This window comes from Pongo abelii, chromosome 17 (assembly GCF_028885655.2).
Source record: "Pongo abelii isolate AG06213 chromosome 17, NHGRI_mPonAbe1-v2.0_pri, whole genome shotgun sequence".
Classification (NCBI taxonomy): domain Eukaryota; kingdom Metazoa; phylum Chordata; class Mammalia; order Primates; family Hominidae; genus Pongo; species Pongo abelii.
Window position 1 is genome coordinate 83,241,003 of NC_072002.2, and position 24,894 is coordinate 83,265,896.

General features: G+C 36.5%; 1 long non-coding RNA gene across 4 annotated transcripts in view; it reads left to right on the forward strand.

The window, feature by feature from the left end:
- Positions 1 to 249: 249 nt before the first annotated feature.
- Positions 250 to 24,894, forward strand: part of LOC129051627 (uncharacterized) — a 52,740-nt gene continuing 28,095 nt past the window's right edge. For 3 of the 4 annotated variants that reach the window (XR_008516013.2, XR_008516015.2, XR_008516016.2), the window contains exons 1-2: positions 250 to 512; positions 4,156 to 4,263. This is a non-coding gene — a long non-coding RNA (uncharacterized LOC129051627). Of the gene's footprint in view, positions 513 to 4,155; positions 4,264 to 5,849; positions 6,029 to 24,894 lie in introns of those variants that run through there. The other variant, XR_008516014.2, reaches the window with a different exon arrangement.

The window sequence follows — 24,894 nt, forward strand, 5'->3', positions numbered from 1 at the left end:
ATGCACATAGCCATGATACAGCGATTACACTCTGGCATAAATATACGAAAGAAAACTCTCACTGGTCCATAAGTGACATGAATACAAATATTTATGCAGTATTACGGTGTACCCTTAAACAACACGGGTTTGCACTGTGCGAGTCCACTTATGCATGAATTTTTTTCAATAAAAGTTGCACCGAGTGTCCCTGCCTCTCTTGCCTCCCCTTCCACCTCTTTCAAATATTCTGCGCGTGCCAGCCCTGAGACAGCAAGACCAACCACTCCTCTTCCTCCTCCTTCTCAACCTACTCAACGTGAAGATGATGAGAATGATGACCTTCATGAGATCCGCTTCCACTTAATGAATAGTCAATGCATTTTATCTTCCTTATGATTTTTTTAAATAACATTTCTTTTTCCTCTAGCTTACGTTATTGTAAGAATATAGTATAACACATAGACATACAAAGGATGTTTCATCAACTGTTCGTTATCAGTAAGGCTTCTCGTCAACAGTACGCTTAGTAGGTAAGTTTTCGGGGAGTCAAAAATAATATGGAAATTTTTGACTGCCTAGAGATTAGCACCCCTTTCCCCTTCATTGTTTAAGGGTCAACTGTATTTTGTTTTGTTTTGTTTTTAGAGACAGAGTCTGGCTGTGTCGCCCAGGCTGGAGTGCAGTGGCGCGATCTCAGCTCACTGCAAGCTCCGCCTCCCGGGTTCACGCCATTCTCCTGCCTCAGCCTCCCGAGTAGCTGGGACTACAGGCGCTGCCACCACGCCCGTATTTGTATTTTTAGTAGAGATGGGGTTTCACCATGTTAGCCAGGATGGCCTCCATCTCCTCACCTCATGATCTGCCCGCCTCGGCCTCCCAAAATGCTGGGATTACAGGCGTGAGCCACCGTGCCCGGCCAGTTCAACTGTATTTTTCATGGTGCTTAGTTGGAGGCTAGCTATTCATCTGGAAGAGTATATAACTTATATATGACATATTGCTTAGTGAGAAACAAAAATGTATTGAATATACACATGGCAACACGGCTGGAGTTGATATAGTTCGGTGTTAGTGAAAAAGAAACAGAATCCTTGTGTGTATGCATATCTATGATCTGATCTTTAAAAATAAATTTAGAAATTATATGATTCTATAAATACTAGCACATATATGATTCACTGAAATTAAAGATGCAACACTTCTATAAAAATGCATAAAAACGAAAGATACATATTAAACAAATATATTGTTAATTATATATGCGTGAATAAGTTATTAAATAAAAAGAGAAAGCAATGTTTCAGGGTTGATATAATGTGACAGAAATGTAGGAATGTGATTATTTCCACCACCTCCTACAGTTTTTTATAAAAAATAATTTTCATGTATAAGGAAGGTGGTGTTGATTTATTTATTAAATTTATGTTTATTAAGCTTGCAATGTGTGCTGTGTCTCATTCTACATGCTGGAAATACAACAGCAAATCACAGACAAAAATACCTTTATTGATAGAATATTAGTTACTGAGAACTTAATAAAACTACTAAATACTAATTTATAAATACTTGAAATTTATATTGTATTTTTAAATATTGCTGAACCATTCAAATGGAAAATTTCAGTCTCTTGTTTATAAAATTATTTTTAACGATCAGATCACAGTCATCATGAAAGTAAAGATTTGGCCAACAGAGAATATTAGGGTAGACCTAGAATATGAGCCTTTGGAGACAGGCATTTAATAAATATTTTTTGAGTGATTGATAATTTTACCACTCAACTTTTAACTATAAATGCATAAATAATACATCATTAAAAAGGCCAAATGGGTAAAACTATGATAAACTCTGGAGATTTCAATTTACTAAATGGAATTGTTAAAGCTCAAAGAGGAAAATTTAATTTTAATTGCAGAATGTAGGAATTTAGCTTCATTTTAAAAATCAGTCCAAGTTACTCAAAAGCTAACATCAATTCAAAGAAGACTATTTCACACTGAGAGTCTTGAGCTACTGAGTTGCAAATTCATAAGGAAGACAGTGACCATTTGTAATAGTAAAAGCAATTACGACGTAAAATTAGGTATATCACGAATACTTTTTGATTTCTACTTACATTTTTGTTCTTCAGAAAGTTTACAGTAAATAAATATTTTAATAGATTATTTATAATAACATAAATAATATGAAAAAGATAAAATCCAGAAGTAGCTTTCTGCATTGCTATAACGATTTGCTGAGCTCAGAGTTATATATTGACTCAATAATTATAAGGTTAATGTTTGTCATTTCAATACATCTTAAAATTGACAAAATCGTTGATCAATTCAATCACAATTCAAAAGGAACAAGTTTCAATATCCTGTAAGGCTGCATTTCAACAAATCTCTTTAGGCACACTACAGTTTAAGTAAACCAAATGATGACCTAAGGCACAATTGATTAAAGATTATATAAGGAAAATGTTATTTTCTAAAAACTGCATTTTTCATTGTGATTTTTGTTTATGTGAATGGTGCAATTGTGTGTGTGTTTTAGTTATGAATTCAGTACTATGCTTTATTTTATTAATTTGCATTCCATCTTGCAAACAGATACTAACACAAGGCCTTGGGTATAGGTAGCTATTTGGAAGATAATACAAGAGGCCAGAATACAAAGGCGGGAACAGTGCCAGTAAAGCAGATAAAGCCGATAAAGTACTCATCACTGAGTTAGCCAGCAGTGTGGTTATGTCAAGTATTAAGCTAATCTCTCTCAAATCCAAGTCCACTGTTGCATACTATAGTGGGACTCCACTATAATAGTGGACTTGGATAATAATGCCCCTTCAGTAGTCTTATTGGCAGAGGCTAACAAGAAGCAAGCTGACAAAAAAAAAAGTGCATACTATAGTGGGACTCCACTATAATAGTGGACAAATCCACATTTATGTTTTGTCAGCTTGCTTCCTGTTAGCCTCTGCCAATAAGACTACTGAAGGGGCATTATAAGGCTGGATGGGGAAGATGGCACAAGAAGCTGTAGTTATACCCTGGAAGCCGTTTCAGTCTGTAACATCTGGTATCTGTAGTTATTCTATGACTTGTAGAACTAGCCTAACTAAACACCCTTCAGACACCGGTACCACCAGAATGTGTTTCCCTAGGATAAGGGGAATACTTTCTATTCAGCAGGTACAGTTAGCTTGATTTCACGATGCTCTTCAAAATTTCAAGACAATCAAAGATCCTGTGGACAATTCTGTCACGAGGAGCAGGAAAGTTACAAATACCCTTGCTGTACTTCCCACAGAAAGGCAAATGATTATTCTATTTTCTGAAGGGATTTGAAAGAATACATTTGCCAACATCAACTTGCATGTCCAGTGCCAGAAGCTGTGCTCATCTCAGTAGGGAAGACGTCTCCAGCACCATGATTGCAATTAGAGCAACCACTTGGTTAAGATTACAGCAGTTCATGGATTTATGCCAAAATCCATTTGGTAGTTGCAGGGGTCACACGAGTGGTATAAAAGGAACAATCTATCTTTGAGAGTGTCACTATCTGCAACTCCACTCGGAATGAGGAATTGCTCTGATTTACCATCATGCCTAGGGTTGAGAGGGCAGTTTCTGGGACATCCAACTGGCCTGTTCTATGATGACAGCTCCTTCTCTACATGAAAAGAAATTAACTTAACAGCCCTGCCAGCTGCTAAGTATACTTATCCCAATTATGCACTTGAGCGCCAGAGCAATCATGAGTGTATCGCTGTGAGTCAGGCTCCAGCCAGGACTCCACTCACACATGGGGTCCCTAAGCCTCCACTCCAGCTGGATGGCCATGCTGGCATTTGGGGCCCCTTCTGTCTGTATCAGCTGCCCTCAAAAAAGCCTGGCCTTCCTTTTTCTCCATGTGTACAGCCAAGCTGACAAATAGGCACACATAAATTTAGGTCACATTTCGAGGAGTATCTATCGCTCATATTTAAAATGGTATTTCAGTTTCCTTTTTCAAAAGGAACCACCAAACCACAATCAGTGATCCACGGATCTAACATCTGAGATAGTCTAGAAACTAGGCAGGGAATCACAATTTTGACATAACTCTTCTACGTAGCAGTAGTTAATTTGTTCTACTTGTACAAGGTAAGGAGCATCCCATTCAGCTGCTCATCCATGTCACCTCTAGGAATACCAAGTTCCATTAGAGATCACCGTGGACCCCTGCAGGCCACACTCATTGCCACTCCAACCTTGTTGACAATGTCAGTAATTATGAACACCATGCCTCTGACAGGTAAGTGCCACCACTTGGACTCTGCTCATTTAGCATTCTTTCATTTTCACCAACCTTAGCAAGCCCAGTTCTATATCAGAATCTGCTACAGTGAAACCCTGGCCTATAGGGGACAACCATCACTGGGCTTCTCAAAGATTCTGGTGCCCCTTGTCAGTACCCTACCTTGCAATTCCCATTTTGTAACATTAGAACCTGTTTAATATGTCTTTTCCAGATTCTTAAATTTCAAGCCACAGGAGAGAGCCTCTGTCGCAATAAATTATTTTCTATTTAGCCTTGTAATGCACTCAGCCCCAACTCTTCCCAGTGGCCTCATCTAATAACTTCAACTTCCACTGTAAGCTGAGTAACCCCATTATGTATGGGGAAAATCCTGAAAATCTATCAGTAAATAGTTATTTTATTTTGTATCAATGTTTATATTTCTTGGATGCAGCTATCCATAAACCTTACTCTAGTTATTGGTCTGAAATAATCATGACAGCCAGGCAAGAATCATGAGGAAAACAAGTGTTATCTTGCAAGGAATGCATCTTAGTCTCCAAGAAATGAGACACCCTTTTGGCCCTAGCAGTGCAGAAGGATTTACTTTGGCTTTCTCAGGATTTTAAAGAGCATCTCTGGATTCAAATTTTATCAGATTCATTTCCCAATCCTTTTCCATCTTGATACTGAGGTTTCTTCTCATCTCATATCAGGGCTCTAATTTTTGTGCAGAAGACTTTTGGAGACTGTGCATTTATTCACCCTTGAGGTTCTTCTATCCCTATATTTAAATCCTAGGCTCAGTCTTCATCACTGTTTACTCTCTATCTGCAAGAGTTGAAGGTCTCTATAAATCACTTACATGGAGATCTTGTGGTTTTCACAGTGTCCACAGAGTTGATAGTTATTGGCTTTAACCTGACATTATTGCTTTTCAAGGCTTCTAGGGCCATTGATAAAGAACCCAGCTTCACAATGTTAATAACTACTATGACCTCCATGGCATTCAAGTGCTAGCACTACCACATAAGCCACAGCTTCCTCTTCTACCTATATCTACTCCTGATTCAGCATAGGGAAAAGTCATCACATTTGTGTTGCTAGAGCACGCCAGAGTTTACACCAGCTTTGGTACCACAAGTCAATTGTCTTTTTTTGTCTGGCAGGTTCTGAGTCATCTAGGTCCAGAATCTCACCCAATAAATGGCTTTCTTGGGCCACTTCCATTATAACAATCATATATTTGATTCAACCAGAAACAGAGTGTAAAACAAGGATTTAGTGTCAAGTCTAATATTTGGGAGGTAATTTCAGGAACTGGAGGAGACCATGGGGCAAGTGAAACAGGGAAGGAGGAAAAGATGCTAAAGCATGTTACTGATTTGCCACCACTGCGGGCGAATGGCACCCATTCCTGTGAGGGATCCTCTAAGTATTAATACAAGAGGCATCTTAACACTTTTACTCAGAAAGAGTAGTGATAAGTTTATCCATTAATACCCATTCTATTTAACTGATCATTGCCTCTGGGGGTCTTAATTTTCCCAGGTTTTCAGGCTGCTTCCTTGTGCTGACCAAAATACTTTCTTTGACTTCAGGCAAAAGAAAAAAAAAGGAGCAGAACTGGCATCAGACACTGCTACTGTGGCACTGAGATCCAATGAGCAGAGGGAGATATGAAATTTGGCGCTAAACTAGTAGATTATAAAAATAACAGCTGAGCAAGATGATATATAAATGAAGAGCTTAGAAAGACAATAAAATTCATGTAAAAATATATTGCATGATGAAAACAATATTTTAATTATATAGACAAAATATATAACTTTCACAAGATAATTCTATAATTAGAAAATCATATATTTGTGACTTGATATTTAACTCTCTCACCACTTTGGAGAAAAGTAGTAAAAGTCACGGCAGTGGTTGTGATATATTAATGATATATGAATTTATTTGATTGTATAGTTTTACGTCACAACTTTGTCCTATACTTGAGTATAACAGTCACTGTCATTTTCACTTATCTCTAAAATAGAAACACTTTAGAACATACACAAACTCAATAACATTATTAACATTATAATAAAATAATTCTAAGATATTATTTTTCCTGAACATTACTATATATAAAATTGATTGAAAGCAGTTTTTTACAATGCTAAGTATTTTTAATGAGGCATGACATTCCTGAACAAAATATTGGTGCCTAATTTGTTTTTTACAAATAAAACAGGTAAAATTATATCTAACTATTTTAAAGTAATGAACCTACAAGTTACAATATAAATGAGAGGAAGGATAAATAGGAAAATCATCAAGAGAAAGATTAGGAAATGTGCCCAAGGTTAAGAGCCTTGGAAGTAGTTCTAATATTTGAAACCATTTCTGACTCTCGAGAAAATTGACTTGTATGCCTGTGAAAGAAAAATACAATCAGAAAGAGCACAGCGGGAAACAGATAAATCTTTTAGAAAAAAAAGCACATAGTCAATATTTAGTAAGACTTTATCTGAAGTCCGCAAGAGGAAAGAATGTGGGGATTGAGGATTAAGAAATATTCATAGAGCAAAAACACCAAGGAAAATAATATTGACAGACCACTATTGATGTATTTCAAATCCTAGTAAAAGAGAAAGAAAAAAGAAGGGGTCAAAATGTAACAATAGGATAAAACAGGACTGTTATATAGACTGTATTATGCCACATATTATAAGGTAAAACCAGTATAGGCTTGTAATAATAGAAAATATATATATATATATATGTTTACACACACACGCACACACACACACACACACACATATATGGAATTTGTATTTTACCTATGACTGAACAAAGCCACAAATAGATAAAATGCAGTTGCTATGAGTTTCAGCCTAAATAATGTATTTACTCAGTGACAAATTATAAGAAGGTTTAACTTATCAAAATATAGATCAAGAACTAACATAATAAACAGAGGCAGAACCTATGCACTAAGAAGTCTTCAGAAAAGAGCTGAGTGAAGAAAGAGATTGTTTAGGAGAAAAAGTTCCAATATTGTTAAAATAACAATTCTTCTTTAATCCAAATTCAATGTACTTCCAATATAATTTTATTTAAATTTGAAAGAATGTCCTAAAGTTTCCCTCCTAAAAAATATTAGGATAGATACAAAATATTTTCAAAACAATTGAGTAATAAGACTTGCTCCACCATAAAAATAATGAATTACAAAATTAACTACTATGCAAGTAGTTTAGTGAGGAGCTTTGACATAAATTCCAGTTTTTTATAAAATTATGTCACATAATGAACACAGATTTTGCGATTAGACAAAATATATTCTATTCAGAATATGATGCTGAGACACTTATATTTTTGTTACAAAAAAGTATGTACTTGTTTTGGTTGTGATTTTGGGGAAATGCTCATTTCTGGCCCAGAGTCTATAAACAAATATTTTTCCTTTGCTTACCAGATTATTTAATAAATTTATTGAAGTCTGTAAAGTTCTGTTATCAGTAAGGTGATGTAACTTTACTAAAGTAAAACAGTTTGGCTTTTTTTTTGAAATGTCAAGTTGAATTTAAGAATGTAATTCATTTTCATGACATAAATTTAAATAATTATCTGCTACTAGTTTCTTCAACTACCAGCTTATAACTGTCTGAATGCTGTTGATATTTTGATATTTGTATTCAGCCCAAGTTTTAAAAATAGTCTAGCTTTGTTACTTGGGCACACTATGATATATCCTATGTAGTGTAAAATTTGTAACATTTAGTTTCCACTGGGTTAGGACACACTTGGACAGAAGTAAAAAGAGTTCACTCTTAGTTCTGCACATGAAAGCAATAGATTAGACTTTAAAGAGGCTAAAATATCTGGTATACTACTTTAGACTCTGTGTGGTTGACCTACAATAAGCTACAAAGTAACCAAAAGTCTATGGAGAATTTGATAGCAACTCAGAGATGTAAACAGCTTAAAAATTGTCAATAACATACATAAAGCAAGAAAAACCCAGATAAAATAAAAATCAGTGACTTTTCTTGGATTCACCAGAGAACTAAGTTTGCAGGGAAAACCACCACTGGGGATCTAGAAAGACAATTTCAGAAAGATAGACTGAAGATATTCTTAACTAGAGCAGAAGCCAATGAATCTATAAATTAATTGGTAATAACATTAAATAGTAATTTTGGCAAATTGCTGAAGGCTGAGTATAAACTAGTAGGAGAGTAAAGACGCAGACTCTGTGAATAGAGAAGTTAGGGAAGTCCAAATTCAAGGGAGAACACCAAACACAAGAAGACTAAAGAAATTTGGTCTGGCATCTAGAACTACAAAAATCATGAAACAAAACACAACTCCTAGCCAGATTAAAGTAAATCCTCACATTAGAGGCCTATTTACTCAGAATATTACCCAATATGACATATACAGAACAAGACAACCAAACATACAAGGCACACCACATGCAACAAAAAGCAATCTAGAGAGACAAAGCAAGTATCAAAACCAGACGGTGATATGACACAGACATTGGGATTATCAGTGAATTTAAAGTAATTACAAATAATATGTTAAAGTTGTTAATGGAAAAAAAAATGGATAAGCCATAAGAACAAATGGGTGAGGTAAGCAAGGAAAGAGAAACTCTAAAAACAAATCAAAAGGAAATGCTAAATTAAATATAACAGTATAGATGAACAGAACAGCACTGCCAATCAACTTAATCTAATGACCATTTGTAGGCTAGTACATTCAATATCAGCAACATGTAGATTCTGCTCAAACTTGTATAAAACAATCATCAGGATAGATCCCATTATCAGCATAAAACATATCTTAACAAATATAAAATAACAAAAATTATTAAAAGTAAGTTTTCAGAAAACAATGGAAATGAAATGGAAATTAAAAACAAAAATACAGCTAGATAATACCAAAATACTTGAAAATGAACGACATACTTCTAAATAACACATGGATCAAAGATGTCTCATTTTTTAAATGATGAAATAAATGAAAATAAAAACATAAAAATAAAAATGGTGGGATCCAGTGAAAGGGGTACAGGAAAATTTATAGAATTAAATGTATAGAATACAAACAAAGAATAGCTAAAATCAATAATCTAAACTTCAATCTTATGAAGAAAAGTACTTGACTATCCTCCACAAAATAGAGATGACACAAATTACCAGAATCAGAAATGAAAGACGACCATTGTCTTAGTGCATTTTCATACTGCTGTGAAGAAATCCCTGAGACCAGGTAATTTATAAAGAAGAAGAGGTTTAATGGACTCATGGTTCCACACGGCTGGGGAAGTCTCACAATCATGGCAGAAATGGAAGGAGGAACAAAGGCAAGTCTTACAGGGTGGCAGGCAAGAGAGTGTGTGCAGGGGAACTGCCCTTTATAAAAACCATCAGATCTCGTGAGACTTATTCACTATCACAAGAACAGCATGGGAAAAACCCACCCTCATGATTCAATTACTTCCCACTGTGTCACTCCCATGACCTGTGGGATAATGGGAGCTACAATTCAAGTTGAGATTTGGGTGGGGACACAGCCAAACCATATCAATAATCTCTACTGATCTCAAGGACATTAAAAGGACAACAAGAAAATACTACTAACAACACATGTCAATAATTTAAATAATTTGGATGAAATAGATTACTTTCTTGAAAGGAAAATGTGAAACTACCAAAACTCACACAAGAGAAATAGATAACTTGAGTAATTATACATTTGTATATAAAATAAATTGAAATAATATTGCCTTTCCAAAAAAAGTATTACCAAATCCAGATTATTTTACTTTTAAATTATTCGAAATAGTTCAACAAGAAATTGTTCCAAGTATTAAACTCTACCTGTAAACAGATGCAGAAGAAACATTTTCTAACTAAATTTTTTAGTGTAGAGTTACCCTACAATCAAAACCAAATACATGCAATAAAAGAAAACTACAGACTAATACCTCTCATAAACATAAGTGCAAAAGTCCTTACAAAACATTTATAAAAGTGAATCCAACAACGTATAAAAACATCATGCACCACAAACAAGTGAAATTTATATTCCAGGTATGCAAGGATAGTCCCACATTTGAAAAATTAATCAACGTAATCAGTTATATCAACAGACTAAAAAAGGAAAATAAGATGATCATATTAATTAGTACAGTAAAAGAATAAAACAATCCAAAACTAATTAATGATAAAAACTCCCAACAACTTGAAATAGAAGGAAACATTTTCAATTTGCAAACAAATAAGCAAAACAAAATTAGGGAAACACCATTTATAAAATAATAAAAAACAAACTAAACAACTACAACTCACATTATACTTACTGTTGAGAAATTGGAGAGTTTTTCACTAAAATTGAGTGTTAGGCAAGAAAGAAATAATACTACCTTTGTTTACAGATGACATGCTGGTCCACGTAGAAAATCCCAAATAGATGACAAAAACTCCTGGGAAAAAAAATAAACAGGTATATGAAGGTTGCAAAATACAAGGTTAATATACAACAGTCAATTGTTGATGTGAAGTCTATTATCCCACCCAGGAATCTAAGCTACACCTAAGACTTGCTGGAGAGAAAACGTATGTGATATAGAATTTATAGGTTAACTTGAAAATCCTCTGTGCCTTCTTTCTTATTGCTCTTACCTTGAATTTTCCAAGAAGAAAAGGCCTCCCATAATACATTTTAAACAAGCTATCAAAAAAATAGCATGAGACTATGACTCTGAGAATGCAAAAAAGGGAAGATATTTCACTCTTCCTAAATAAAAGAGAAGACAAATCTTTATAACAGGACAACCAGTATCCATGTTTCAATGGAAATAACTTGTTACTGTAAATCTATGACATAGCCCTTGTTATCTGCAAAACAACTACCATTTTCAGGTCAATAAATGTATATAGTTTGAATTGTAGAAAAAATAAAGAAATTAACAAATTATGTATTTAAGTACCATTGCAATGACAAAAAATAAAATACATAGAGATAAACCTAACAAAATATGTGAAATATTTGCAAGCTGAATACTAGTAAACATTGATAAGAGAAATAACAGTTTATAAATAAATATCCATAGACTGGAAAACACATTACCGTTAAGGTGTTGATTCTACCCAAAGTGATCTACAGATTCAATGTATTTCCAAAGCCCCCACAGGTTTTCTTTGTAGAAGTTGACTTTCTGATGTCAAAATTATAAAGAACAGTAAATAAATATAAAGACTAAAACAAGCTTGGAACACAAGATTAAAACTGCAGAACTTAAACTGCCTCCTGATGTGAAGATTTTTATAAAGCTATGCTAACTAAGACAGCATGGTGGTGCCAAAAGGACGGGCAGGTTGACCGATTTAAGAGAAGAGAGAGTCCAGAAATAAACTTACACATGTAAAGTTAATTTATTTTGACAAAGATGCCAAGACAATTCAATGGATAAAGTCTAGAATAATAATTAAATGGTGCTGGAATAATTGAAAATTCACATGTAAAAAATAAAACAAATTATATTCACACCATAAACAGAAAACTTCAATGGATTATAGATCTAAATGCAAAACCTGATAACTATAAATCTTTTAGGAAAACATGTTTTACCCTTAATGTAGACAGAGATTAAAACTACTTTTTTTGTTGCTCAAAATGTTAAACAAAATAAAAAGACTAAAGTACCTCAAGAAAATATTTGCAAATCACATATGTGATAAAGTTAGCCTGCAGTATAGAAAGTACCCTCATAACTCAATAATAAGGAAACAGAAAATACAGTTTAAAATGGGCAAAAGATTTCAACAAACATTTCACCAAAGAAGAAATACAGATAGTAACTAACAACATTGTCATTAAGCAAATGAAACTTAAATGGCAAGACACCACTACAAACCTAAAAGAAGGATTAAAATGTAAAGAAATTAAAAGAAAACAAGACAAAACACCAGAAAACTGACAATGTTGAGTGCTTTTGAAGATATAGACAAACAGGAACTCTCCTGCCTTGTTGGTTGAAATGCAAAATGTACAGCCTTTTTGGAAAATAACCTGGCAGTTAAAAGTTAATCCTACACTTAATATACAACCAAATAATCCCACTTGTAAGTATTTACCCAAGTGGAATGATAACCCACATTCATACAAAAACTGAACATGAATGTTTACAGACACTTTATTCTTAATCACCAAATATCAAAAATAATAAACGTCCTTCAGCTTGGGAATTAATAAACAAATTGGTACCTTCTCCAGTGGAATACCACTCAACGGTAAAAAGAAACAGACCACAGAGATACACAAAATGTTGATGAACCTCAGGTGTATTCTAAAAAGCCAGACACAAAAGCAAAACCATCAGAAGAAATGTCAGATAAGCAATTACCAGTGACTGAGATTGGGATGGCAGTTTAGTCTTGAAAAGGGGCATGAGGGAACTCTTCAGCGGGAGGGGAGGATAAAATATTATCTATGTTAATTATGGTGGTTATATGACTGTACTTATTGCTCAAAATTCGTAGAATCATACACTGAAAAAAGATAAATTTTACTGTATATACATTTGATCTCAGCCATACTGACGTTTAAAAGGCTCACTGACTAGTTTAAAGTGTGCATGAAGGGGTCCTCTTTGTTAGAACTGAAGCATCTAAGCACAGTCACCTTCGACAATGTTACTGCATTTGCTGCTCTCCTTGGCAGAAATGTATTCTCTATTCATCAGGTGACATCAACTCAGCTTTGCTTGGCAAACTACTGTAGACATTTGAGATGCTGCCTGTTCCCCTGTGTCCCATTCACTACAATATTTAATTTCTGCTTGGGGCAGGAGTATGGCATTGAATGTTATCTTCATATCCAAATGGAACGCAAGCCTTTATTTTCAGTAATAGGAAATGAGCATGTGATAGTTAATTTTAAGTGTCAACTTGACTGGATTAAGAAATACCTAGAGAACAGGTAAAGCTTTTTTGGAAGTGTGTTTGTGAGAGTGTTTCCTGAGGACACTGATGTGTGAGTCTGAGTGGACTAAGTACAGAAAGTTCACCCACAATGTGAGTGCTCACCATCCAATAGGCTGGAGTCTCTGATAAAACACAGAATAGTGCAAAGGTGAATTGGTCTCCCTCTTGGAGCTAAGATACACTCTTCTTCTCCTGCCCTTGGAGATCAGAACTCTACAGTCTCTGACCTTTGGACTCCAGGACTTTCACCAGCACCCTCAACATTCCCACTGGGTTCTCAGGACTTTATAGTTGTACTGAGCCATGCCACTGGCATCCTAGGGTCTCCAGCTTGCAGATAGCCTGCCATGGGACTTAATCTTTGTAATAAGGTGAGTCAATTCTGCCAATAAACCTCCTTTCATCTCTATCTATCTATCTATCTATCTATCATCTATCTATCTATCGAATCTATCTACCTACCTACCGTATTAGTTCTGTCTCTCTGGAGAAACCTAATACAGACTGAAACTTTCAAAAAAGTGTTTAGTTTGCATTTCAGGTAAGGTCTCAACAGTCCAAGAATCAGTTTGTTAGGGTGGGCTAAAAGTAATTAGGGCTTTCCTAGCACATGGAGATGCTCCTCAGGCTCCCTGCTGACTCTGGAGTGGGAAAATTTCCCCATTGATGTGGAAGGCCCTACTTCCTTCAATCCTAACTTTAGAAAGAGAAACTTTCTCCTTGTGTCATATGTGTTGACAGCTTGAAAAAACATACACCAGTACATTAAAAATGTATTCAAGGGATAGTATTTTATGTTATTTTATTTTAGCTTATTTGTATTTTCTGTTTTCCCCTATAGTGAACATATATTGCATTTGTAATAACAACAAAAATGAAACAGAGAAAGAATAATTTAGGATAGATATTGTCCAAGTTTTTATGATGATCTAAACACATAATGCTCTGTTTTGTTCTTTACTGGTAATGTTTAAAATTGATATGAAGCAACTAAATGTAGATTCAAATAATTAAATGAAATAATATTTAGTGTGTAAATAGGTTTATATTTTAATTATCAGAAGCTATTCCCCCACTCAAACTAGCAGAATGAAAAATAATGCAGATGCTTTTGCTGTGTACCAATACATTATTTTTGTTTTAAAGCTATAATTACATCAACTCATACAAAGAAAACACCAACGAAAGCTCAATCAGTACTGACACAACATACTAAAAGCCACATAGTGACTTGGCTGCCTTTTACTAAACTCCAAAGCATTGTTTGAACCCCAGCAGAACATTCACTGTTAGTGTTCTTAAGTGTTTTTCTCTTAATAACTGAGAAGTTGTGTTCTGCCATAAGTCCACTTCATTAGTATTGGAACATTTTCATTGGTTTCTAAACACTGATTAGAAAATACAGTGCCTACTTGTGCGACATCATTAGCCTTAACAAATTATAAAGACTGCTTGAAATCCTGAAATCTACTGAAACCTTTAGGAAGAGTGTGTGAAGGGAAGCCTTAAACCACCATAAACACGCATGTTGTGTTTGTTAATACTTCCCCAATAGGAACAAAGAAGTGCAAAGTTAATGCCAGTCTTTAGGCTCCTGTTTGAGCCTAGAAAGGGATGAGTAACTATAACAACAACAACAATTAGTCTTTATTAATGCTACTATTATTGATTCTTAACTTGCCGGTTAAAGAGCCATGAATATCCCAGTACTATTTTTTACCAAATTATGAGCAGCTTATGATAACAAGGGACAAGACACCACTTCCACCCACCAATGGGCCACTCTGGATAGAAAAGGAAGGCTGCTTGTATGGTTTTACTTTCTTTTTCTTTTCTTTCATTCTTTTTTTTTTTTTTTTTTTTTGAGATGGAGTTTCACTCTTGTCGCCCAGGCTGGAGTGCAATGGCACAATCTCAGCTCATTGCAAACTCTACCTCCCACGTTCAAGCGATTCCCCTGCCTCAGCCTCTCGAGTAGCTGGGATTACAGGCATGCGCCACCACACCCGGCTAATTTTTTGTATTTTTAGTAGAGACGGGGCTTCTCCATGTTGATGAGGCTGGTCTCAAACTCCCTACCTCAGGTGATCCGCCCACCTCGGTCTCCCAAAGTGCTGGGATTACAGGCGTGAGCCACCGCGCCCAGCTGCCTATGGCTTTATTTTCTAAAAAAAAGTGATTTCATTTCTGTCATCTATGACTCGTATCATCTCTACTAAATAACTATTCTTATAACCACTTCATATCAAAGGCATTCATTCACTCATGTAAGCATTTCAAGGGCAGGAATTATTGTCTATTTGTTGCTCTGTTTTATCTTGAAACTCTAGAGCTGTATATGGAACATAGTTGGCACTCAATAAATGTTGAGTGAGGGAACTTGCATGCCAAGAATCTATGTAATTTACCCAAGATCTCACAGTTATTAACTCATGTGGCAAGAGGCCAAACCAGTTATTTTTAAATTTAAATTTTGAGTCCTTCCTATTATAAAATAAAGCATTACATTCATAAAGAGAATAATTCATAAGGAGACTAATTATATACCCCTGGATTTGAGAAGAATACCATTTCCAAAATCAGAAAAAAAAAAACAAACTGTTTAAAAATATATGGGCTTACATGACAACATTCATTCACAGGACACTATAAACAATGTTAAAATTTATATGGATTGAAAACTATTATTTATTACATAAAAGATGAGCAAAAGGCTCATCGCTGTGATTTGTACAAACCTTAGGTAGAAGAAAATAATAATGTAAACAATTTGATTAAAAAATTAATAGAAGATGCAAATAGGAATCCACCAAAAAGTAAATTGCCATAACCTATAAACATATGAAATAATTATTCATGTTATAAATTGTGTTTTAAAAGAAAATTTAAGCCACACTGAAATATCAATTTTATGTTCAAGATGAGCATAGTAACAACCACGAATAAACAAATAATGGAATCTACTGTTAAAGATGATTTACATACAAAATTGAGAGTAAATGAATTGCTTATATAATCTGGAATTATCTATTATCATTTTAAAAATTATAAATTACATTTGCCTCTGTCTTCCATTATTGGTTTTCTATTGTGTAGAAAAAAATATTAAAGTATATTAATTTAAGAACATGAAGACTAAGATAGAATTTCTATCATTTTAAAATTACGACGTTTAAACTGCTATTACATAAAACTGTTGATAGAGGGTTTCACATTAAAAGTTTTAAATTATTAAAATAATATAAGTGTTCAAACTGTAGTGTACTTAAATTTTTACTTCTATGACATTGGAGAAATTAAGGAGCAATATCAAGTACTTAACTTTAGTTACTCCAATTGGTGAAGGGACATGTTAAGTAAGTGAGATGAACGTTTTCGAAGATGGCCGAATAGGAACAGCTCCGGTCTACAGCTCCCAGCGCGAGCGACGCAGAAGACGGGTGATTTCTGCATTTCCATCTGAGGTACCGTGTTCATCTCACTAGGGAGTGCCAGACAGTGAGCGCAGGTCAGTGGGTGAGTGCACCGTGCGCCAGCCGAAGCAGGGGCGAGGCATTGCCTCACTCGGGAAGCGCAAGGGGTCAGGGAGTTCCCTTTCCAGGGGTGACAGACGGCACCTGGAAAATCGGGCCACTCCCACCCGAATACTGTGCTTTTCCGACGGGCTTAGGAACCGGTGCCCCAGGAGAGTATAGCCCGCACCTGGCTCAGAGGGTCCTACGCCCACGGAGTCTCCCTGATTGCTAGCACAGCAGTCTGAGATCAAACAGCAAGTCGGCAGCGAGGCTGGGGGAGGGGCGCCCGCCATTGCCCAGGCTCGCTTAGGTAAACAAAGCAGCCTGGAAGCTTGAACTGGGTGGAGCCCACCACAGCTCAAGGAGGCCTGCCTGCCTCTGTAGGCTCCACCTCTGGGGGCAGGGCACAGACACACAAAAAGACAGCAGTAACCTCTGCAGACTTAAATGTCCCTGTCTGACAGCTCTGAGGAGAGCAGTGGTTCTCCCAGCATGCAGCTGGAGATCTGAGAACGGGCTGACTGCCTCCTCAAGTGGGTCCCTGACCCCTGACCCCCAAGCAGCCTAACTGGGAGGCACCCCCCAGCAGGGGCAGACTGACACCTCACACGGCCGGCCAGGTACTCCAACAGACCTGCAGCTGAGGGTCCTGTCTGTTAGAAGGAAAACTAACAGAAAGGACATCCACACCAAAAACCCATCTGTACATCACCATCATCAAAGACCAAAAAGTAGATAAAACCACAAAGATGGGGAAAAAGCAGAGCAGAAAAACTGGAAACTCTAAAAACCAGAGTACCTCTCCTCCTCCAAAGGAACGCAGTTCCTCACCAGCAACGGAACACAGCTGGACGGAGAATGACTTTGACGAGCTGAGAGAAGAAGGCTTCAGACGATCAAATTACTCCGAGCTACGGGAGGATATTCAAACCAAAGGCAAAGAAGTTGAAAACTTTGAAAAAAATTTAGAGAATGTATAACTAGAATAACCAATACAGAGAAGTGCTTAAAGGAGCTGATGGAGCTGAAAACCAAGGCTCGAGAACTACGTGAAGAATGCAGAAGCCTCAGGAGCCGATGTGATCAAATGGAAGAAAGGGTATCAGCCCTGGAAGATGAAATGAATGAAATGAAGCGAGAAGGGAAGTTTAGAGAAAAAAGAATAAAAAGAAATGAGCAAAGCCTCCAAGAAATGTGGGACTATGTGAAAAGACCAAATCTACGTCTGATTGGTGTACCTCAAAGTGACGGGGAGAATGGAAAAAAGTTGGAAAACACTCTGCAGGATATTATCCAGGAGAACTTCCCCAATCTAGCAAGGCAGGCCAACATTCAGATTCAGGAAATACAGAGAACGCAACAAAGATACTCCTCGAGAAGAGCAACTCCAAGACACATAATTGGCAGATTCACCAAAGTTGAAATGAAGGAAAAAATGTTAAGGGCAGCCAGAGAGAAAGGTCGGGTTATCATCAAAGGGAAGCCCATCAGACTAACAGCGGATCTCTCGGCAGAAACCCTACAAGCCAGAAGAGAGTGGGGGCCAATATTCAACATTCTTAAAGAAAAGAATTTTCAACCCAGAATTTCATGTCCAGCCAAACTAAGCTTCATAAGTGAAGGAGAAATAAAATACTTTACAGACAAGCAAATGCTGAGAGATTTTGTCACCACCAGGCCTGCCCTAAAAGAGCTCCTCAAGGAAGTGCTAAACATGGAAAGGCACAACCGGTACCAGCCACTGCAAAATCATGCCAAAATGTAAAGACCATCGAGACTAGGAAGAGACTGCATCAACTAACCAGCAAAATAACCAGCTAACATCATAATGACAGGATCACATTCACACATAACAATATTAACTTTAAATGTAAATGGTCTAAATGCTCCAATTAAAAGACACAGACTGGCAAATTGGATAAAGACTCAAGACCCATCAGTGTGCTGTATTCAGGAAACCCATCTCACGTGCAGAGACACACATAGGCTCAAAATAAAAGGATGGAGGAAGATCTACCAAGCAAATGGAAAACAAAAAAAGGCAGGGGTTGCAATCCTAGTCTCTGATAAAACAGACTTTAAACCAACAAAGATCAAAAGAGACAAAGAAGGCCATTACATAATGGTAAAGGGATTAATTCAACAAGAAGAGCTAAGTATCCTAAATATATATGCACCCAATACAGGAGCACCCAGATTCATAAAGCAAGTCCTGAGTGACCTACAAAGAGACTTAGACTACCACACATTAATAATGGGAGACTTAACACCCCACTGTCAACATTACACAGATCAACGAGACAGAAAGTCAACAAGGATACCCAGGAATTGAACTCAGCTCTGCACCAAGTGGACCTAATAGACATCTACAGAACTCTCCACCCCAAATCAACAGAATATACATTTTTTTCAGCACCACACCACACCTATTCCAAAATTGACCACATACTTGGAAGTAAAGCTCTCCTCAATAAATGTAAAAGAACAGAAATTATAACAAACTATCTCTCAGATCACAGTGCAATCAAGCTAGAACTCAGGATTAAGAATCTCACTCAAAACCACTCAACTACATGGAAACTGAACAACCTGCTCCTGAATGACTACTGGGTACATCACGAAATGAAGGCAGAAATAAAGATGTTCTTTGAAACCAACGAGAACCAAGACACAACATACCAGAATCTCTGGGATGCATTCAAAGCAGTGTGTAGAGGGAAATTTATAGCACTAAATGCCCATAAGAGAAAGCAGGAAAGATCCAAAATTGACACCCTAACATCACAATTAAAAGAACTAGAAAAGCAAGAGCAAACACATTCAAAAGCTAGCAGAAGGCAAGAAATAACTAAAATCAGAGCAGAACTGAAGGAAATAGAGACACAAAAAACCCTTCAAAAAATTAATGAATCCAGGAGCTGGTTTTTTGAAAGGATCAACAAAATTGATAGACCGCTAGCAAGATTAATAAAGAAAAAAAGAGAGAAGAATCAAATAGATGCAATAAAAAATGATAAAGGGGATGTCACCACCGATCCCACAGAAATACAAACTACCATCAGAGAATATTACAAACACCTCTACGCAAATAAACTAGAAAATCTAGAAGAAATGGATAAATTCCTCAACACATACACCCTCCCAAGACTAAACTAGGAAGAAGTTGAATCTCTGAATAGACCAATAACAGGAGCTGAAATTGTGGCAATAATCAATAGCTTACCAATCAAAAAAAGTCCAGGACCAGATGGGTTCACAGCTGAATTCTACCAGAGGTACAAGGAAGAGCTGGTACCATTCCTTCTGAAACTATTCCAATCAATAGAAAAAGAGGGAATCCTCCCTAACTCATTTTATGAGGCCAGCATCATCCTGATACCAAAGCCTGGCAGAGACACAACAAAAAAAGAGAATTTTAGACCAATATCTTTGATGAACATTGATGCAAAAATCCTCAATAAAATACTGGCAAACAGAATCCAGCAGCACATCAAAAAGCTTATCCACCATGATCAAGTGGGCTTCATCCCTGGGATGCAAGGCTGGTTCAACATATGCAAATCAATAAATGTAATCCAGCATATAAACAGAACCAAAGACAAAAACCACATGATTATCTCAATAGATGCAGAAAAGGCCTTTGACAAAATTCAACAACGCTTCATGCTAAAAACTCTCAATAAATTAGGTATTGATGGGACATAGCTCAAAATAATAAGAGCTATCTATGACAAACCCACAGCCAATATCATATTGAATGGGCAAAAACTGGAAGCATTCCCTTTGACAACTGGCACAAGACAGGGATGCCCTCTCTCACCACTTCTATTCAACATAGTGTTGGAAGTTCTGGCCAGGGCAATTAGGCAGGAGAAGGAAATCAAGGGTATTCAATTAGGAAAAGAGGAAGTCAAATTGTCCCTGTTTGCAGATGACATGATTGTATATCTACAAAACCCCATTGTCTCAGCCCAAAATCTCCTTAAGCTGATAAGCAACTTCAGCAAAGTCTCAGGATACAAAATCAATGTACAAAAATCACAAGCATTATTATACATCAATAACAGACAAACAGAGAGCCAAATCATGAGTGAACTCCCATTCACAATTGCTTCAAAGAGAATAAAATACCTAGGAATCCAGCTTACAAGGGATGTGAAGGACCTCTTCAAGGAGAACTACAAACCACTGCTCAAGGAAATAAAAGAGGATACAAACAAATGGAAGAACATTCCATGCTCATGGGTAGGAAGAATCAATATTGTGAAAATGGCCATCCTTCCCAAGGTAATTTATAGATTCAATGCCATCCCCATCAAGCTACCAATGACTTTCTTCACAGAATTGGAAAAAACTACTTTAAAGTTCATATGGAACCACAAAAGAGCCCGCATCGCCAAGTCAATCCTAAGCCAAAAGAACAAAGCTGGAGGCATCACACTACCTGACTTCAAACTATACTACAAGGCTACAGTAACCAAAACAGCATGGTACTGGTACCAAAACAGAGATATAGATCAATGGAACAGAACAGAGCCGTCAGAAATAATGCCACATATCTACAACTATCTGATCTTTGACAAACCTGAGAAAAACAAGAAATGGGGAAAGGATTCCCTATTTAATAAATGGTGCTGGGAAAACTGGCTAGCCATATGTAGAAAGCTGAAACTGGATCCCTTCCTTACACCTTATACAAAAATCAATTCAAGATGGATTAAAGACTTAAATGTTAGACCTAAAACCATAAAAACCCTAGAAGAAAACCTAGGCAATACCATTCAGGACATAGGCATGGGCAGGGACTTCATGTCTAAAACACCAAAAGCAATGGCAACAAAAGCCAAAATTGGCAAATGGGATCTAATTAAACTAAAGAGCTTCTGCACAGCAAAGGAAACTACCATCAGAGTGAACAGGCAACCTACAAAATGGGAGAAAATTTTCACAACCTACTCATCTGACAAAGGGCTAATATCCAGAATCTACAATGAACTCCAATAAATTTACAAGAAAAAAACAAACAACCCCATCAAAAAGTGGGCAAAGGACATGAACAGACACTTCTCAAAAGAAGACATTTATGCAGCCAAAAAACACATGAAAAAATGCTCACCATCACTGGCCATCAGAGAAATGCAAATCAAAACCACAATGAGATACCATCTCACACCAGTTAGAATGGCAATCATTAAAAAGTCAGGAAACAACAGGTGCTGGAGAGGATGTGGAGAAATAGGAACACTTTTACACTGTTGGTGGGACTGTAAACTAGTTCAACCCTTGTGGAAGTCAGTGTGGCAATTCCTCAGGGATCTAGAACTAGAAATTCCATTTGACCCAGCCATCCCATTACTGGGTATATACCCAAAGGACTATAAATCATGCTGCTATAAAGACACATGCACACGTATGTTTATTGCGGCATTATTCACAATAGCAAAGACTTGGAACCAACCCAAATGTCCAACAATGATAGACTAGATTAAGAAAATGTGGCATATATACACCATGTTATACTATGCAGCCATAAAAAATGATGAGTTCATGTCCTTTGTAGGGACATGGATGAAATTGGAAATCATCATTCTCAGTAAACTATCGCAAGAACAAAAAACCAAACACCGCATATTCTCACTCATAGGTGAGAATTGAACAATGAGAACACATGGACACAGGAAGGGGAACATCACACTTTGGGGACTGTTGTGGGGGGGGGAGGGGGGAGGGGTAGCATTGGGAGATATACCTAATGCTAGATGATGAGTTAGTGGGTGTAGCGCACCAGCATAGCACATGTATACATATGTAACTTACCTGCACATTGCGCACATGTACCATAAAACCTAAAGTATAATAATAATAATAATAATAAATAAAAAATAAAAAAAGAACGTTTTCATATATGCTTTGATGGTTTTGATAAGTATATTTAATACACATAATTTAAATTGGCTATCCTTTTATTTCCTCCTATTAGCCAGACATTTCATGTGCTCTGTTTATTCTTTTAACTTTATTCAATCGAGAATTATTAGCCAAGTATTTCAGAGTAAAAATTTTAATTACATTATCTTAAAGATGTTAAACAATGTTTTTCAAGACCACAAAAAAAGAAAGCGTATATAATCACATCCAGTTCTATCTCCTCCAAAGTTAACTTTAACAACTATAGCCTATTGTGGTATTAAAATGTACTAGCAATCAGTTCTGAGTAATGTGCCTAGCTGTGGATAAGAGTTTCCAGTTCTGGTTAAAGAATTCAGGTTTCAATTAAGGTGGAGTAAACACCCTCCACTCAATCCTTTCCACTGATTACAAACTAAAAACCCTGGAGAGAGTGCATAAGGCAACTCTCCGAATTCATTGCAAGGTAAATAATAGCTGGTAGATTGGACAGGCAAATCAAAATTCAAATATGACAGGTAGGCCTCTTTTTTCTTTTGTTCTTTCTTTTTTTTTTTTTTCCTTCTCATGTCTTCCAAGTTAGACTCAGCATAACCCAAATCTGGAAATGTGCATCAGGCAAGTGCAGAAAAAGATGCAAGATAAACTCTCTCTGGACAGATATCTGAGCAGGGGCCCCTGTGCAAAACAGAGAGATTAAAAACCCCGGTGTTTGTTCTGATTTTCTTCTTTTTGTCCTACCCCAACGCAAGCCCCAGTCTTGATGCTCCACTTCTGTGATGGTAGCCGGGCACTGCAACAGTGACTTTGAAGGCACCTGAAACTGAGAGAAAATGAATCCTCCCTGACCAGAGAAACTGGGGAAGCGGACCCCTTGATCTGAAGCGTGTAGGAAGAATCCCTGGTTCTTATTCCCCTCTCCTTTCTCCCACTATTTCGCCCCAAATGCAGGTAAAGTAACCAGATGTTGAAAAGGATGCAGGTTGGCAAAATCTTGGCTTTCTAGCTGTAGAATTAAGGAAAAAGATTGGGGAAAGCCTTGGGAGATGGAAAGTCTGAGGCGAATCATGAATAGGAGGGAGCTCTCGAAAGTGATTCCATAAAGTTGTTTATGAAGTGCCCAGCACCCTCAAGGTATAATGCATGAAAATATCCCCAAATAGCATACCACCAACTTTGAGAACTGAACTGTGATGTAGACCACCATGCAGGTCTCAGACTGGACCCAAGCAGGTGCTAACACTGGCCAAATCAGAGGAGCTCAGAAAAGCTTTGAAAACTTCATCTATAGAATATTAAATGTAAAGTGAAAAACAAAAACAAAAACAAAACAAAACAGAAAAACCTTAGACCAAGATGATTCACTGATGAATTCTACCTAGCAGTAGAAGAAAAAATAATATTCATGACATTCATGACATTGTCCAGAAAATATAAAAGCAAGATTTCTTCCCAATTTATTTTATAAGACCAGGGTTACTCTTATCATAAAACAAGACAAAGGCAATCCAAGGGCTGGGGCACTATTGACTAATAACTTCCATGAACAAAGATGAAACAAATCCTTTAAAAATATTGTTAATTTTAATCTAGCAATACATAAAAATAATACATCATGAATGCAAGGGTGGTTCAATATTTTAAAAATATTATCAATGTAGCTCACCATTTAAATCTTTTAACAACTAAGAAAAAATATACACACATTAACATGTGGATAAAATTGTTCAACAAAATTCACATGCATGATGATAAAAAAAACCTAGAAAAGAAAGACCCATTCTTGACTTATAAAAGAAGATTTACGAAAAAAATCACAGCTAATATCACACTTAATGATAATATTTTTTTTCTTTTTTTTTTATTATACTTTAAGTTCTGGGGTAAGTGTCCAGAATGTGCAGTTTTGTTACATAGGTATACACGTGCCATGGTGGTTTGCTGGACCCGTCAACCCATCATCTACATTGGGTATTTCTCCCTAGCCACCCACCCCCAACAGGCCCCAGTGTGTGATGTTCCCCTCCCTGTGTCCATGTGTTCTTATTGTTCAACTCTCATTTATGAGTGAGAACATGCAATGTTTGGCTGTCTATTCTTGTAATAGTTTGCTGAAAATGATGGTTTCCAGCTTCATCCATGTCCCTGGAAAGGACATGAGCTCATCTTTTTTTTGGCTGCATAGTATTCCACAGTGTATATGTGCCACATTTTCTTTATCCAGTCTATCATTGGTG